This window comes from Protopterus annectens, chromosome 3.part1, assembly GCF_019279795.1.
Source record: "Protopterus annectens isolate FY-2018-M chromosome 3.part1, PAN1.0, whole genome shotgun sequence".
In the NCBI taxonomy this organism is placed as follows: Eukaryota; Metazoa; Chordata; order Ceratodontiformes; family Protopteridae; genus Protopterus; species Protopterus annectens.
In genome coordinates this window covers 33,680,974-33,696,985 of record NC_056732.1, presented here as the reverse complement: position 1 = coordinate 33,696,985, position 16,012 = coordinate 33,680,974, and the positions used below count along the sequence as shown (strand labels likewise).

Genomic DNA, 16,012 nt, shown 5'->3' with positions numbered 1-16,012 from the left:
CAAAACAGATGCTAAAAAGTAGAAGTCCTGCTACAGAGCTAATGTAGGTCAGCACTAGTTACACTTTTTGGTTTGTGAGAAGATTCCCACAACTTTCACAATTTTGTTTTTCAGATAGCCCATTGCAATTCAGCAGGTAACATAAAAGTTTATACTGAATTTTACTAATTTGTCTTTAATACCTCCATGCAAGGTGTTACCAAAAGCCTTGACCAGACTGAGATTAGCAGCATGCAATGACAGACCATTGTTTACTGACTTGGTGACCCTATCAAAGAAGTTTACTAGGTCTACTCTTTGCAAATCAGATGGGTTTAGGTCAGGGTTGGTAATGTTGTCTGTCTCTGCATTTATGAGTTCAGATGTGGTTTGTTCAAAGGTATTGCGTATAAGGCTGAGTCTGATGGATCTTTAGTTACTAAGGTCAGAAGTTGTTCTGACTTTGTGTAGAGGTTTTAGTGTAGCAGCTCTTTGGACTTCTAGAACAAATGTAGTTGCTTATGCTAGCATTAAAATTGAGAAGAGATTCAGATAGTTCATATTTAGCACTGATGAGGGCGTATACCAGCACCACCACCCTCTTTTGGCTGTTGCTGTTAGAGGCCGCCACAGCAGATCTGTTTCCATTTCTTCCTGTCCTCTGCATCTTGCTCTGTCACACCAACCACCTGCATGTCCTCTTTCACCACAAATCTTATCTTAGGCCTTCCTCTTTTCCTCTTACCTGGCAGCTGCATCCTTTTCCCAACATACCTAGTATCCCTCCTCAGCACATGCCCAAACCAAAGCAGTCTTGCCTCTCTGGCTTTGTTTCCAAACCGTCCAACCTGAGCTGACCCTCTAATATACTGATTCCTAATCCTGTCCATCCTTGTCACACCCCATGCAAATCTTAACATCTTTAACTCTACTACCTCCAGCTCTGACTCCTGCCTTTTTGTCAGTGCCACCGTCTCTAACACATATAACATAGCTGGTCTCTTGTAGGCCTTAACTTTTACTCTTACTGGTACCTGTCTGTCACAAATCATTTCTGATGCTCTTCTCCACCCTGCCTGTACTCTCTTCTTCATTTCGCTTCTACACTCACCATTACTCTGAACTGTTGATCCCAAGTATTTAAATTCATCCACCTTCGGTAACTGTACTCCCTGCATCCTCACTATTCCTCTAGCCTCCCTGTCATTCACACACATATATTCTTAGTCCTGCTTACCTTCATTCCTCTTCTCTCTAGAGTATATCTCTACCTCTCCAGGGTCTCCTCAACCTGCTCTCTACTCTCACTACAGATCACAATGTCATAGGCAAACATCATAGTCCACAGGGACTCCTGTCTGAACTCATCTGTCAACCTGTCCATCACCTCTGCAAATAAGAAAGGGCTTAGAGCTGATCCTTGATGTAATCCCAACTCCACCTTAAATGCATCTGTCACTCCTACTGCAGACCTCACCACTGTCACACTGCCCTTGTACATATCCTGTTCCACTCTTACATACTTCTCTGCCACTCCCGACTTCCTCGTACAATACCACAAGTCCTGTCCAGGCACCCTGCCCTATGCTTTCTCCAAGTCCACAAAGACACAATGCAACTCCTTCTGACCTTCTCTATACTTCTCCATCAACACCCTCAGAGCAAACATTGCATCTTTAGTGCTCATTCCCGGCATGAAACCATACCGCATCCCAGCAACACACAGAGGTATTGTTTTTAGCTTTGGACAGGTATTCTAGGATTGTTCTATACTGATTTTGGGGTGTGATAACATAGCAAGGATAGTGGATGGCTTGAAATGACTGGGTTAGGATAGAAATTTAACAAAATTAGTCTGTCGAGATAACTGGTATGATGTCCTTCTATTCTCTTATTGCAGTGTTCTTAATATCTTCATTATCAATTTTTGGAGGTCATTCCTCGGTCCTTCTCAGGACCATGTCTTTCTGGGGTGCAGGATTCAGACAAACCTTATGATGGCATTCATTCCTCTTCAAAACGTTTTGACTCTAGCACTTTTTTTCCATGACATTCTCCTGACTGCCAGGGAATTTCTCAAACTCCTAGGGTTCATGACATCCACCATTCCTATGCTGCCTCTATCCAAACTTTGCATAAGAAAATTCCAGTGGTATCTCAATTATTTTTGGAAACAGCATGTGCATCCTCTGGAATTTTTAGTCCCTCTTCTTCCTTGCCTTAGAAAGAGCTTATTTTGATTTAACAGATTTCCCTGAATCCAGGCCTTCCTCTGCAGCCTTCATCACCCTTTCAGGAGTTTTCACAGATGACTCAGACATGGGTTGGGGGGACAGTCTTTACTTCCATGAAGGTTCAAGGTCTTTGGTCCCCATCTCAAAAGAAGGAACACATAAATATAAAAGAGATGAGAGCTCTACTTCTAGCCTTGCAAGCCTTTCATACTCTTCTGTTCAGGGCCTCTAAAACTTTTAACAGACAGCACCACTGTCCTTTGGTATGTAAACAAGCAGGGAGGGGGGTGAATTCTTACCTTCTGTGCAGGTTAGCCCTCAAGGCATGGGAAATCGTGTCTTTCTGGGCTGCAGAATTTGGTCCTGGGAGGGACTGAGGAATGGTTTCTTGAAATTGATAGTGAAACCCCCAGGTTAAGAAACCTGCAGCATGGAAGAGGACATCTATGGTTATGGGAATATCTTAGACAACTATTCTTCCTTTGGGTCAGAGTGTGGGTGTTACTGTGGACCAATTTATTGCTTTGCTTGGTATGGTTTCTTAGTTTCCTAGCAAAGCTGACAAAGGATTTATAATTCTCTTTGGTTCCTTTGGCTTCAATTTCATACTCTGCTTTTATATTTCCTAATAGTACTCTTGCGGGTTTTTATAATTATTCGATATTTCTTCTTTTGGTGTACAGTTTGAGTATTCTGCTGTGTGGATTTATTTTTAAACTGATTTCTGTGTTTAACTTTTGTGGTGTTGGTAGAAGTTAAAGATAGAAGGCTGTTCAAATGTATCGGGTGGTGGTGGGGATGCCTCAGTCATCAAAGAGCTGTAACAGGCTAGACTTAGAGAGGTTCCTAAAGACTGATGCATTGGTTGTGGAGGAATGAGGTACAAAAGAGCCTGCTCAACCTGGTAGACTTCTTTGAGAAGGTCACCAGTGCAATGGATGAGGGCAAAATTGTTCAAACTACCTACCTTGACTTGGCCAAGGCATTTGACACAATACCCCACTCTGGCATTGTTGACAAACTCAAGAGGTCAGGTACAAACCCATATGTCACCTGGTGGATGGCCATCTGGCTCACAGACAGGACTCAGGAAGATAGAATTGGAAAGTTCACCTCTACAAAGAGGCCAATCACAAGTGGAGTCCCTCAGGGATAAGTCCTTGGACCGCTCCTTTTTGGCATTTACTTCTCAGAAGTCAAGGCCAGTGTCTGTGGTCTCTTGCTGCCTAAATTTGCAGATGATTGCAAATTAGGAGCTGTCATTGAATCTTACACTGACACAAATGTTCTCTAGGAGGGTCTGAAACAGACAAACAACTGGTGTCAGAGCCATGGTCTAAAACTAAATGACAAGAAGTCAATCACCCCTGGTAACTATCATATTAACAATGCACTTCCTAGAGTTAACCTAGTAGTCAGGGACTTAAGGATACACACAGATAGTAGTCCAACCTGTCCTTGGCTGCATAACTGTCTGGGTTTTTGTTTTCTAATGTTCTTCCAATTGGCTCAGTATCTCCATATACTAAGTAGTGGTTCAGGACATTGTCCTGCATATGGTAGCTATTTGCTCAGTGTGTTTTTTATAATCTTTATAATATATATTTACCATCTCAAAAGTGCTTACTCCTCTCTGTACTCTTCTTTTCTAGACCTAACACCACTCTTAAGTATTCAACTGCGGTACCATCTTTAACATTCCTATAAGAAAAGTGCAGTCCGGGTCTGAACTGTCTGCAAACAGCTACAGTTAACTTTGAGTATGTGTCTAACTGTTTGAGCCAATCTTCATTTTCCCCTGGAGAGCACTGTGCTTTGGCTGTAAGCAGCCCCCCCCCCACCACCACCACCACACACATCTTCCACTTTCTCTTATTCCCTTCTGTTAGCAAATAGTATCCATAACTGATCAATACTGTGTGTTTGTTTATTTAAACTATACCACAGTAGCCTACTGATACAAGGTTATCCTGGTTTTCCACCTGAGAAATTAAGACAAGACTTACAGTTTCAGAGCAGTCCTTGGTCAATTGTGATTGTTCTTAACACATACTTGTCTTGCTTTGTGATTGTTTCCAGCCCCTCATACAAGAACCTAACAGGGTCTCTACCGCGCTCCCGCCCTGCCCCTATTCCTCCCGCCCCAGTGGTCCCACCTTTATTGCACTCAAACCCCTCCCATCTTTCCAATAGCCAACCACAGCGCTAACCCAACACTACCTCCTCCATATTCCCTCTACTATCACACCTCCTCAACTGACATGTACAAGCATACCTTTCCTTTGCTCACTGCATGCACTCTCCTTGCATATCTTACATCCTACCAAAGCTCCATCATTCCCCACTCAACCACTACCACTGTAGTACTACTCACACCACCACCCATATCTCACTCCTACTCAGCTTCCCTCCCACCAGCTCAAGAGCCATCCCTATGCACACTCACATATTCTACCAACTATATTACTCAAACGTAAAGCATCCCTACAACTTAACATAGTAACCCTCCCACCATACCTATTACCCACAGAGAACAATCATAAACTTTCCCTTATAAACAAACACATTCAAAAACTGAGAAAACTAATAATCTCATGCATATCAAAACTAGCCCTAAGTGGAGACATCCACCCCAACCCTGGCCCTACCATCTCCAACCCCAATCCTCATAATCAGACTAGAAACCACAACTTCTCCCATATTACAGCCAATAGAAAGCCAAGTGACTTCCTTCTACTAAGCCTAAATATTAGAAGTATATCCAACAAAGTCCATGAACTCCATGCCACCATAGACTTATACTCCCTAGACATAGTCGTCCTGACAGAAACCTGGCTAAAACCTCACATTACCAGTGAGCAAATACTCCCTACAGGTTACGGCATACTAAGAGTTGACCGGCTAAACAAAAAAGGAGGTGGTGTAGCTATAATATTTAAACAACATCTAAACATCCAGATCTTAAAATCATCAGCTCCACAAATAGGCAATGAAGAAATAATATATACCAACCTCAAAATTAACTGAAACAAAACCATCAACATAATTGGATGCTACTTCCCACCTGGCCAAAACATCCCTCCACTAGAAAACCTCCTCAGCTGGCCTACCCACCATCTCCCCCAAGAAACTATCATCTTAGGTGATTTCAATATTGACTGGCAATCCTGTTCTGGCAACAATCCAACCCATCATGTACACCTTCATGGCTTCACCCAACTAGTCCAGTCACCAACAAGGATAAATAAAAACTCCAGCAAGCACTCTACCCTGGATTGGATACTAGTCAGTAAGAACCCTCAGTCATATATAACAGGCTGCTTATCAGATATCCTCAGTGATCACTCCCCAACATTCCTACTCAAAAAATACCTGTACCAAGCTAAACCTGTCATCTATTGTCAAATACTTAAAAAAATAAACTTTAACCCACTCACATTCATCTCATCCCTCAAAGAATGCAACTGGCATGCTCTAAAGTACCTCAGTCTAGATGACGCAGTTGAATCTTTTAATACCACCTTCCTGAACATCCTTAATTACCATGCCCCCATAAGATTTTCCAGAACCAAAGCACAACCCTCCCCATGGCTACAGAAAACCACTAAGTCAGAAATGAAAAACAGGGATAAAGCCAGGGAGCACTGGCGCAAAACCAAAACCCCCGCAGCTAGACAGAAATTCCTAGAACTACGCAATAGAGTCAAAAAGCGAATAAAACGGGACAAATTCCAATACTACCAGTCTGCCCTAGACTCCTCACAACACAGCCCCAAACAATTCTGGTCCTCCATAAACTCCATCCTCCACCCAGGTAAAGTCAGTACCCCTCCTCCTAACATCCCTCACTCCTCAGAAAATATTGCTACCTCATTCAACACACACTTCACCAAAACCATACTATCACTAGCTAAACAACACAACCCCTCCTCCAACCCACACCTTCAACTAGTAATCTCCCCACTGCCTTCTCTTTTTCTCCTGTACCTACCTCCAACATAAAAAACTCTTAACTAAACTTAAACCCACCAAATTAGCAGCAGACAACCTCCCAAGTGAATACCTACAAATTGCAGCTGATGCTCTGGCCTACCCAGTATCCATCTTGATTAACCGATCTCTGTCAGAAAGTTACGTTCCCACATTGCGGAAAGTCTCACATATAATTCCCCTCCACAAAGGCGGACCCTCTGCAGAACTAACCAATTACCGCCCCACAGCTATTCTCTCTCCACTCTCCAAAATACTAGAGAGATGCATACACTCTCAGGTCTCACACTACCTCCTTACTAACAACCTCCTTTCCAGTACTCAGCATGGTTTCCGACCAAACCATAGCACCACCACTGCCTTACTCTCCTTTACTAACACTATCCTTCAGCATAAAAACAATGGCTATCTCTCCTCTGCTACTTTCCTAGACCTATCTAAAGCATTTGACATGGTCCCACACAATCAACTTATCTCTGTCCTCAATAACCTATCCTTCTCACAATCAGTCACCAACTGGTTTCAGAGTTACCTGTCTGACCGCCAACAATCCGTTGTATGGCAGAATGACATATCTCCCCAACTACCTGTCTCCATAGGGGTTCCCCTAGGATCCATCCTTGGACCCCTACTTTTCTCTGTTTACACCAATAATCTAGCCTCTGCCACCAAACATGGCACACTCATCCAATACGCAGATGACTCTACCATCATCTGCTCAGCCCAGTCCCTACCCAAACTGCAAAAAGTCACACAGGAAGCCTTTTCCTCTGTTGAAACATGGTTATCCGATGCCCGATTAATACTCAGCCCAAACAAAACTAAACTACTCATCTTCCAACCCACCAAACATACTCAAAACAACTTTCACTTTAACTTCACAGCAAAAGACAACACCACTATATACCCAACTGAACACACCAAATTGCTAGGAGTGGAAATAGACAATAAACTAAAATTTGACATTCACATATCCATGACCATAAAAAAAGTCCACAAAAAACTAGGAGCATTATACAGAAATAAACAATTTCTCACCAAAGCAGCAAAGATTTCAATAGCAAATTCCCACCTTATCTCCACCCTACTTTATGCCTCTCCAGTATATACCAACCTAAGGCAATGTGATCTAAACAAGCTAGAGACCTGCTACAACAAAATCGCAAAATTCGCCACAGGGGCATCCTACCGTAGTCACCACTGTCTCTTACTTGCTGAACTGGGCTGGCTTGAACTCCCTCACCTCCTTCAGTGGTATCAACTCTCACTCACCCACAAACTAGTAAACCATCCACTAAATGTCCCATCCCTCCAGAATCTACTCCAACCCTATCGCACCACCAGACCACTAAGATCCAGCAACAAAAATCACTTGCAGATCACTAAAGCCAATAACTCTGCTGGTGAAGCACTATTCTCTTGCGCCATAGCCAAATTATGGAACTCACTCCCACCCACAATTACCTCCGTACCATCATGCACCAACTTCAAAACTTTATTAAAAGTGCACCTAAAAGCATGCTGGCTATGCCCTTGCAACTCCCACTCTAATATCATCCACCCCAATCAACTACTACCTTTCTTTCACCTCCACTAACTACCTTGATGATAGCAAGCTCAGATGCTCATAAGCCTAGTACTTATTATACAGCAGGAACTTCTCATTGTTACATTTGTTAATGCCTGTTATGTACTTCACAGATAAAGATTCTAGTTGTCTACTGATGTACTATGTTCTTCATCTGTAAATATGTTGTAAGTAATTTCTATGTTAAATTGTTAATCACTATGTAATCCAATGTAACTACTGTCTGTTTATTTTACTGTGGAGCTTTTCTCCCCGGGCCTCCGCTGAAAATGGACCCACGTCCAGTCGGACACTCCCGGTCAACAAATTTAAATAAATAAATAAATTGACCATCATGTGTCTACAGTGATGAGGAAATGATTAAATATTGCACAACTTATAAACAAAGGTATGGCATTTAAGTCCAAGGAAGTCATTGTTCCACTGTATTCAGCATTCATCAGACCTATCATTTAGTATAATGCCCCCTTGGGTATGTAGCTAACCAGGCATATCTAACAACTGGAATGTCCACAGAGGTTCCTCACTAAAAGAATACAGGGCATAAGTAAAATGTCCTGTACAGACCACTTCAAGGCCCTATCCCTGTATTCTGTCTCCTACAGGCTTTTGAGGGGACATCTATGCCGGCATATGGGACATTGTCAGACCCCACTCTGATGGACCTCCTGCCGATCCACAAAACAGCACCAGAATTACCCGTTCTAAAGACTTAAACCTTGCCTGTGCTGTAAATAAGTCCTGCTTGGAGAGAGAGGTATGTCTTTCAGAGACTACTGTGTCTGTGGAATAGGCTCCCCATCCATGTGAAGCAGAGTTCCTCCCTAACCCAATTCAAGTGCAACTTGGGCAATTAGATGGGAAACCGAAAATTCATCCTTGGCTTAGCGCCTATGTCTGTAATGGACACAGGTAACCTGTAAATGGTTCATCTCCCAAACCCCTGCTTACACTTATCAAGGGTATCAGAAATTGTCAGAGATTTGTGATGTATTGCTCGGCTTAAAAAGGACCTTGTGGTCGCTAGCCTAGTAAATGCATATGAACCTATAAACGCATATGAACCTATATGAACCAGATTCTGTGCCCTTTCAGCAGGAAGACGTGCCAACATGTCTACTGTGTCTATCTCTGTGCCTATAAAAATCACAGATTGAGAGGGCAATAAGGCAGATTTTTCCCAATTTATAGAAATTCCCAGCTGGGCACAAAGCTGAACAGTAGCATCCCTGGTCTGAAGAAGTAGATGCCTGGCAGGGGCAGTCAAGAGCCAGTCATCCAGATACGGAAACACCTGGAATCCTCAACGTCTCAGGTGTACTGCCACTACTGCCATATATTTGGTGAACACCCTGGGGGCTGTGGTGAGACCAAAGGGTAGAGCACGAAACTGGTAATGACTGACTCCCAGCCAGAAGCATAGATGACTCCTTGACGCCTTGTCCATTTTTATGTGGTAGTAGGCATCCTGGAGATCTATTGCGCACATCCAATTGTCTTTCCCTAACAACAGGAGTATAGACTGTAGTGTCACCATCCAGAACTTGTCCTTCTTTACTGATTCGTTCAATCTGCTGAGGTCCATAATGGGCCTCCAGTCCCCTGTACGTTTTGGCACTAAAAAGAATCTGGAGTAAGTTACGGATCCTACTTGGTCTGCTGGGATGGTTTGGATGACTCTTTTTGACAGCAACTTGTTGACCTCCACAGTTGCCTGATCCCTGTGACTGGGTGGAACATCCAGGATCTTCTTGGGAACAAAAGGTGGAAGAAAAAAGGGTATGACATAACCTCTGGTAATAATTCTTTGTACCCACTTGTCTTGAGTGATACCCAACCAGGCTTCTGAATACAAAGAAATGTGATTCCTGACCGGCCCCACAGAAGCACAGTCGGGCCCCACATCAAGAGCGCTGGTAAGGCCCGCCCCAAAAAGAATTGTGACCTCCCTGGTTTTGCAGATCGCCTCTGCCTCTAGGGCGACATCTACCATTTCCTCCTCCTCCTCTGCCTCTGAAGGAGGAGTCACCCTGTGCATCCTGGAAAAACCTCTAGGACTTCTTGAACCACATCTTACCGCCCCTCTGACCCTTAGGGTATGGTCTAGAGGGAACAGTAAAATGTACTTTCATGGCAGAGAGTGTTTTTCCTTCTTGCTCGCACCGGGTGAGAGTGTCCTTTACCTTGGGTCCAAACAATGAGGAACCGTCGAAGGGGGCGTTGGTAAAGGTAGACTTGAACAGTTCCACAAAGTTACAAAAATGCATCCAGGAATGATGTCTTAGGGAAATTCTTGAACCCGCTGCTCTACACGGTCCAACGGCTGCATACAAAATAAGCCGCATGGAAGAGTTGACGATAGAGTTCAAGGTGGACAACTGGGCAGACACCTTGTCAGGGACTCCCTCAGTATATGCACCTTGGAGAGAATCTCCTAACTCTTTAAAGAGATCTCTCTGAAGCCTCATGAAGTGAGTAAGATAGTTCAGCGATCTAAGGGTAAATGCCGCTGAAAAAAAGATTACCTTTCTGTATCTGTCCATCATTTGAGACTCCTTATTCGGTGGGTGAACAGAAGAAGAAGTCTCAGCTAGCTCCTTCTTAGTGGCCGTCACCACCACCATGGCATCTACAGGAACACCTTTAGACAAAAAATATTTTTCGTGAGGGGCAGAAATAAACTTATTTGGTCTGCTGGGGACTGACTCCATGGCATCAAGAGTATCCCACACCATTCAACTAACTAGCTCCATCAGTTTGTCAAAGGGTGGAGACACCCAAGAGGCTGAAGGTTGAGACCCGAAAGCCTTCAGGTACATTGACTCCTCATCAAAAGGGGTGACAGTGGGCCAGCCGCATCTCTGTTTAAGGATTTCCAGGATGTCTATGAAGGAGACATAATCAGAGGACGACTTGGGAGACACTTCGGACTCCTCGAGGTCAGTGTCAGAGGTCAGAGACTCATTCTGGGAGTCTACATGCTTCCTCTTACATGTTCTCTTCTATGGGGGCTCCTCAGAAGGATATTCCAGAGGGGTGTCAGAAGAGTGGGGGCCACCAGCTGGTGGCTCCTGAGGCTGAGGGTCTCTGCTGTCCACGGAGTGGGCAGGAGCTGAGACAGAAGAAGGTGCTTTAGGGGGAAGAGTGTCACTACCGACCAGGACATCACACTCCTCATCATCTCGAATACCAACCTCTCTGGCTCCGAAGACCTCCTCGGCTCCAAGGAGACCGAGGAAGCTGTTGGCCCGAGAGCTATCAACTCCGAGATAGACATAGGGTCCGAACCCACCCTTGCTGACGTGCCAAGAGGAAGACTTGGAACCGAATAAGTTCGGTTCCAAGCAACCCTGTCGGGGCCGACCGGGGAGCTTCTACCCCTAGACACTACGGACGGCACCAACAGTGTCGGAGCAGAACTCGGCTCTGAAACAGCCACAGTGCGAGCTGGAACCAAAGTTTCCACCAGTGGTACCAAACACTCCGGCTCCAAAAGACCAGCATGGCTCGGAGGAGGCATGATCAAAGGGGGCTGAACTGACCCAAGTGGCTCCGGAACTGACTGGGTCGGAGCCTACAACAATTTAGGCAAAGCAGATGACTTCAACAGTTTCAGCACTACCCTCTCTATATCTTCTTCTGATAAACTCCTGGAAGACCTGGATGACAGAGTAGAAGAATGGGATCTCTGAAGTATCGGGGATTTCAATATATGGGAGACCAGTAGAGGATCCATAGACCGGCTCCGTGAAATGGTCTCAGTGGTCAGCTCTGAAATACTTGGAGCCAACCCTGTAGTCACAGTAGTGCTCTCAATCGGCACTGAGCTCTGTGGAGCCGAAGAGGCAGAAGACTTATCTGTTTTCGTGATTTTAAGAAGTGGCTCCGAGACACCAGCCGGTGCCGGAGAGGGCCTCTTAGAGGACTTTTCCTTTTTAGATCCCTGAGATCTAGAAGAAGAGGAAGAGTTAGCCAGATCTTCCTCAAAGGAAGGTTTAAGAAGAGCTTTTAGAATGAGCTTATTCTTACATTCTTGCAACACCCTAGGACTGAAAGAGTGGCAAAATAAGCAGGTTTCCTGTAAATGAATGGCCCCTAGACAGTAAACGCAGTTACTGTGGCCATCCGTGATGGACATCTTCTGTGAGCATTTAATACATTTCTTGAAGTCAGATGGCTTATGGTCCTTACTAACTTTGGACATTCTCACAGAGATGGGCACACACACAGAAAGAAGAAAAGGAGGAGGACTAGGTCCTCTAATTTAAACAGGCCCAGCTCTGCAGGAAAGAGAAAGACACCACGAGGACTAGGTCCTCTAACTTAAATGGGCCTAGCCCGGGCAAGGAGGGGAACAGAAAACAAGTAGGTCTTCTAACTAAAAACAGATCTAGTTAACAGACAAAGGTAGGAAAGTCACAAACTCAAACAAAAATACAGTGAAACTTTCAATATATTAAATAAGAAAAACAGAACCGTGTTCTGACAACACCACTAATAAAGCTTATGACTAAAGAATCAAAACAGAGCAGAACCTCATTCTGTTAACTACGCTAACAATTTAGCAAACGGATATCCGCCAAAAACTTAAGACTAATTCCTAGTAACCACACACACATAACAAGCATAAAAGGCGCCTACAAATACTAAACTATGAATAACACGAAAAACAGCACACAAGATACCAATACGATCAAGCCAAAAGGCCAATTTACCAAAAGATTGCACACAAAGGCGCAATTATAAAGGTAACTATTCTAAACTATGCTAACTATGCTAAACAGCTATGATATAACAGGTTAGACTAGAAAATAGAAAAATTTTGAATACATTTAAAAAACTTAGCCAGAGCCAAAGAGAAGCACAACCGAACTCTTCGACATGGCAAACGAGATCTAGGGATTGTACTGGTTCACCATGGGATATCTACCTAGCCATGAGCCAACTAGAAGACTTCCAGCTTGTAAATAGTCCGAGTCGGCGCCAAGGATCGGCTCTGATCCCATATGTAAGAATGAAGGTGAGATAGGACTACAGAACATTAAGTGTATTTTTTTTACTAGTGGTACTGATACAATAGGATCTTGTCTTAACATGCTGTCATTAATTGTAATGTCCAGAATGGTTTGCTTACCATGCTCATGACTGTAGTCTTACAAATCCATGACTTTTCAGAGGTCTGGATCCAAAATATAAACGTGCAAAATTAGGAGCATCCCTGAAAGTTCCAAGGTGAGCACCGGTAAAGAAAGGAAATGATGGCAGCACGTCTCGCTAATTTAATATGTAGTTCCAGGAAGACCAAAGGAAAAAATTGGTGCTGACATTTCCAGCATCAAGGAAAGATTTCTTTAATATGTATGGATTACTATTTACATTTTCCTTAAGTTAACTGACAGTACATTTAAGGTACAATCAGTACACCAAAAGTTATATTTCTGGGACACACGATTCCCAATGTTGTGTCAGATGATATGCAGCTGAACGCTACTGATGAGAATAAGACTTTTTCCAAGAGATGGGAGATCCAACACGTCTATGAGTACCCATTAACACACTTAGACAGTTAAGCTGAAAAAATAAAGAAGTTGATGAAGAAGTTGAATATAAAAGTATGAATTTTAGTAGTCAATGAAGACATGCTGTCAGAGAAGCTATGACAGGTGTCAAGAGAGATGTAAGAGAGAGAGAAAGAGATTTCAAGAGAACATCTTGCAGAATTGTTACAACAGTCTTCACAAGATGAAGATCCAGGTCGATTATCAGCAACAAATATCACTATTAGATATGTGTGTCACCAAGTCTTGTGATTTGGAAGACCTTGGAGAAAGCCATCCACATGTAGTCACTGTTCATGATGATCTGTTGGCAATAAACTCTTATTCATTTATTGTAGTTTCCTTATCCTAACAATGCACATTTCTGATGTGAATATTTTACAATCAGTATGATACCTAATGTAAAAAAATTAAGTGAAACACTATATGTGATTAAGATATAAATGCACTGTATGTCTATCCCCAGAACATATAACATGTTTTTTGAATAAGAAGGGGTGACCTAATATAGTGTGTGTCTTTGACAGAATGACTCCTTAAAGTATTCAAATTTCAGGACATAAAGTCATACAGTCTGATTTCAGTCTACTGCTATGCTGTCAGAACGTAAAGTCAAAAAAGCCTGCAGCATAAGATTGAGAGTCTGTATCAGTTGATTTGTAACCGTAACTAGTATTTGACTGATGTAGGATCACATCACACAAGTCAGATCACAAATAATCAAAACCTCATGAATGCTTGGAGCAAACAAAGTCACATGAAAAAAATAGATTTGGGGCAGGACTCCACCACACACTCCTGTTGTTCTATATACCAACTCTAAGTTTGTACCATCATGGGTAAACAGGAAATCCTTTGTATACAGGCAGTGTGTCTTTGTGGGGAAAATGAAGCCAAACACACACTAGTGGTCACAAAACCAAGTGTCGCTCACTAGTGTTTTGTCAACAAACCTGAAACCTATAATTTTATATTTTAAGAGAGCAACCAAGAAGAGAATTAAAAAATGTTCCCGTATTTGGTATGTATAGTGTTTGAAATAAACACTGCGAAATACTGTAGAAAAGATATGAGAGCGACATAATGGGTTTAGCAGTTTCTTCACTGCTGCCTATTTGAGAAGCAGCTCAGTTGATGCACAACAACATAAACGTACCTTTACTTAACAGACAGATCAGACAGTTTTATTTACTGAAGTAAAGGCAAAGATTACTTTGGGCAAGAACAGAATGGGCATCTCTGTTACTTATTCAAAGATATGCATCTGCAGCATTCCTCCCCAGTCCTCTGCTGAAAATAGGCTCTGTCATAGTCAGAATTTCCTGGTTAACAAATGTTAAACAAATAATTAAATAAATAAATAAAAGACAGTTATTCATTCATTAAAACATTGTATATCCTAAACATTTAATTTTCAAGATATACAATGCCATTAATTATATTCTTGTAACCTGGCATTTCTGATTTAGGTTTTGAATACAACATCTATAATAATAATAAAGTTATTTTAGTATTTATTTACTTGATTTGTTAACCAGGATAGTCTCAACTGGCCATGCAAGACCACTTTTCATTAGAGTCTAGAGGAGAAAAGCTCCAGTACTTAAGCTTCAATGTAATTATAATAAAATACAAAGTAAAACACAGACATCATACTTACTAAAACATCACAAAGTATAACCAGAGGAGAGGACTAGGTGCGGGATAGGTGAGTGAAGGAGGGCAAATAAGATGTTTATGGGGTAACTTGTAAGGTGAGTAGAGATACAGGAGTAAGATGGACAACTGGATGTAGACGGACAGAAACAGTCAGAAGAAGATGGAGAGGCAGCTCAAAAGGAGAAGACCATTGGTCAAAATGGGAGGTTATTTTAGTCATTTTAAGAAATACATTAAATTACGTCCTTTTGAATAAAAAGAAAATGTGAATAACCCTTGGCAGTAGCGATTATGTAGTAATGAAATATCACTGGATTTCAGAGACTGAAGAGATAAGAAAAAAAGAAAATAATTTTAATAGATAAGAAAATGTGTCATAATAACTACAGAGAGTGCAAATTGTAACTAAGGGGGTTGGAGAGCATGGGCTCTAAAGTAGCAGTATCTATCAGAAGGTCATAGCTTATAGTATCTGTTGGAAGGAGCTTTGTCAGGGTGCAATTAATGTAATACACTGACTGCATTACAAAACTGCAGATATGTGTGTAGCTCAGAATGTGGGTGTGTAGGCTGATGGTTAAGGCAAATGCCTGAGTGTCATGCAGCTGAGGAAGTCAGCATGCTATTATGTGTCAAAAAATGTGCAGTATGGAAGGAATGTAATACCCTACACCCTAGGGGTGGTTATGTAATAAAAGCTGGGGAAGCAGCATTGTAAGATACCCTTAAAGAAAAATCCTGGGTAAAAACGTGGTCAGTTACATCTTGGACAGGAAAGCTGTTTTACTACATATACATCTTCCTTTAAGGCTTGAACAGAAATAAATGAAAAGAAAAATACATGGCAATAAATGGAAGTGACAAGGTGGTATGCACTACGAATAAAATCAGGTGCTGTTCTACTGGCAATTTTTTTATTGATAATTATACCATGTTTACATAATTTGAAGAGGAGAGGTATATTGTCCAACCATTAATACAGTTTTCTACGCCTAGATAATTCT

At 42.3% G+C, this 16,012-nt stretch overlaps 1 protein-coding gene across 8 annotated transcripts in view; it reads right to left on the bottom strand.

The window, feature by feature from the left end:
• Positions 1-16,012, bottom strand: part of PTPRM (protein tyrosine phosphatase receptor type M) — a 4,358,319-nt gene that overhangs the window by 790,332 nt on the left and 3,551,975 nt on the right. The gene's annotated exons all lie outside the window — the stretch shown is intronic.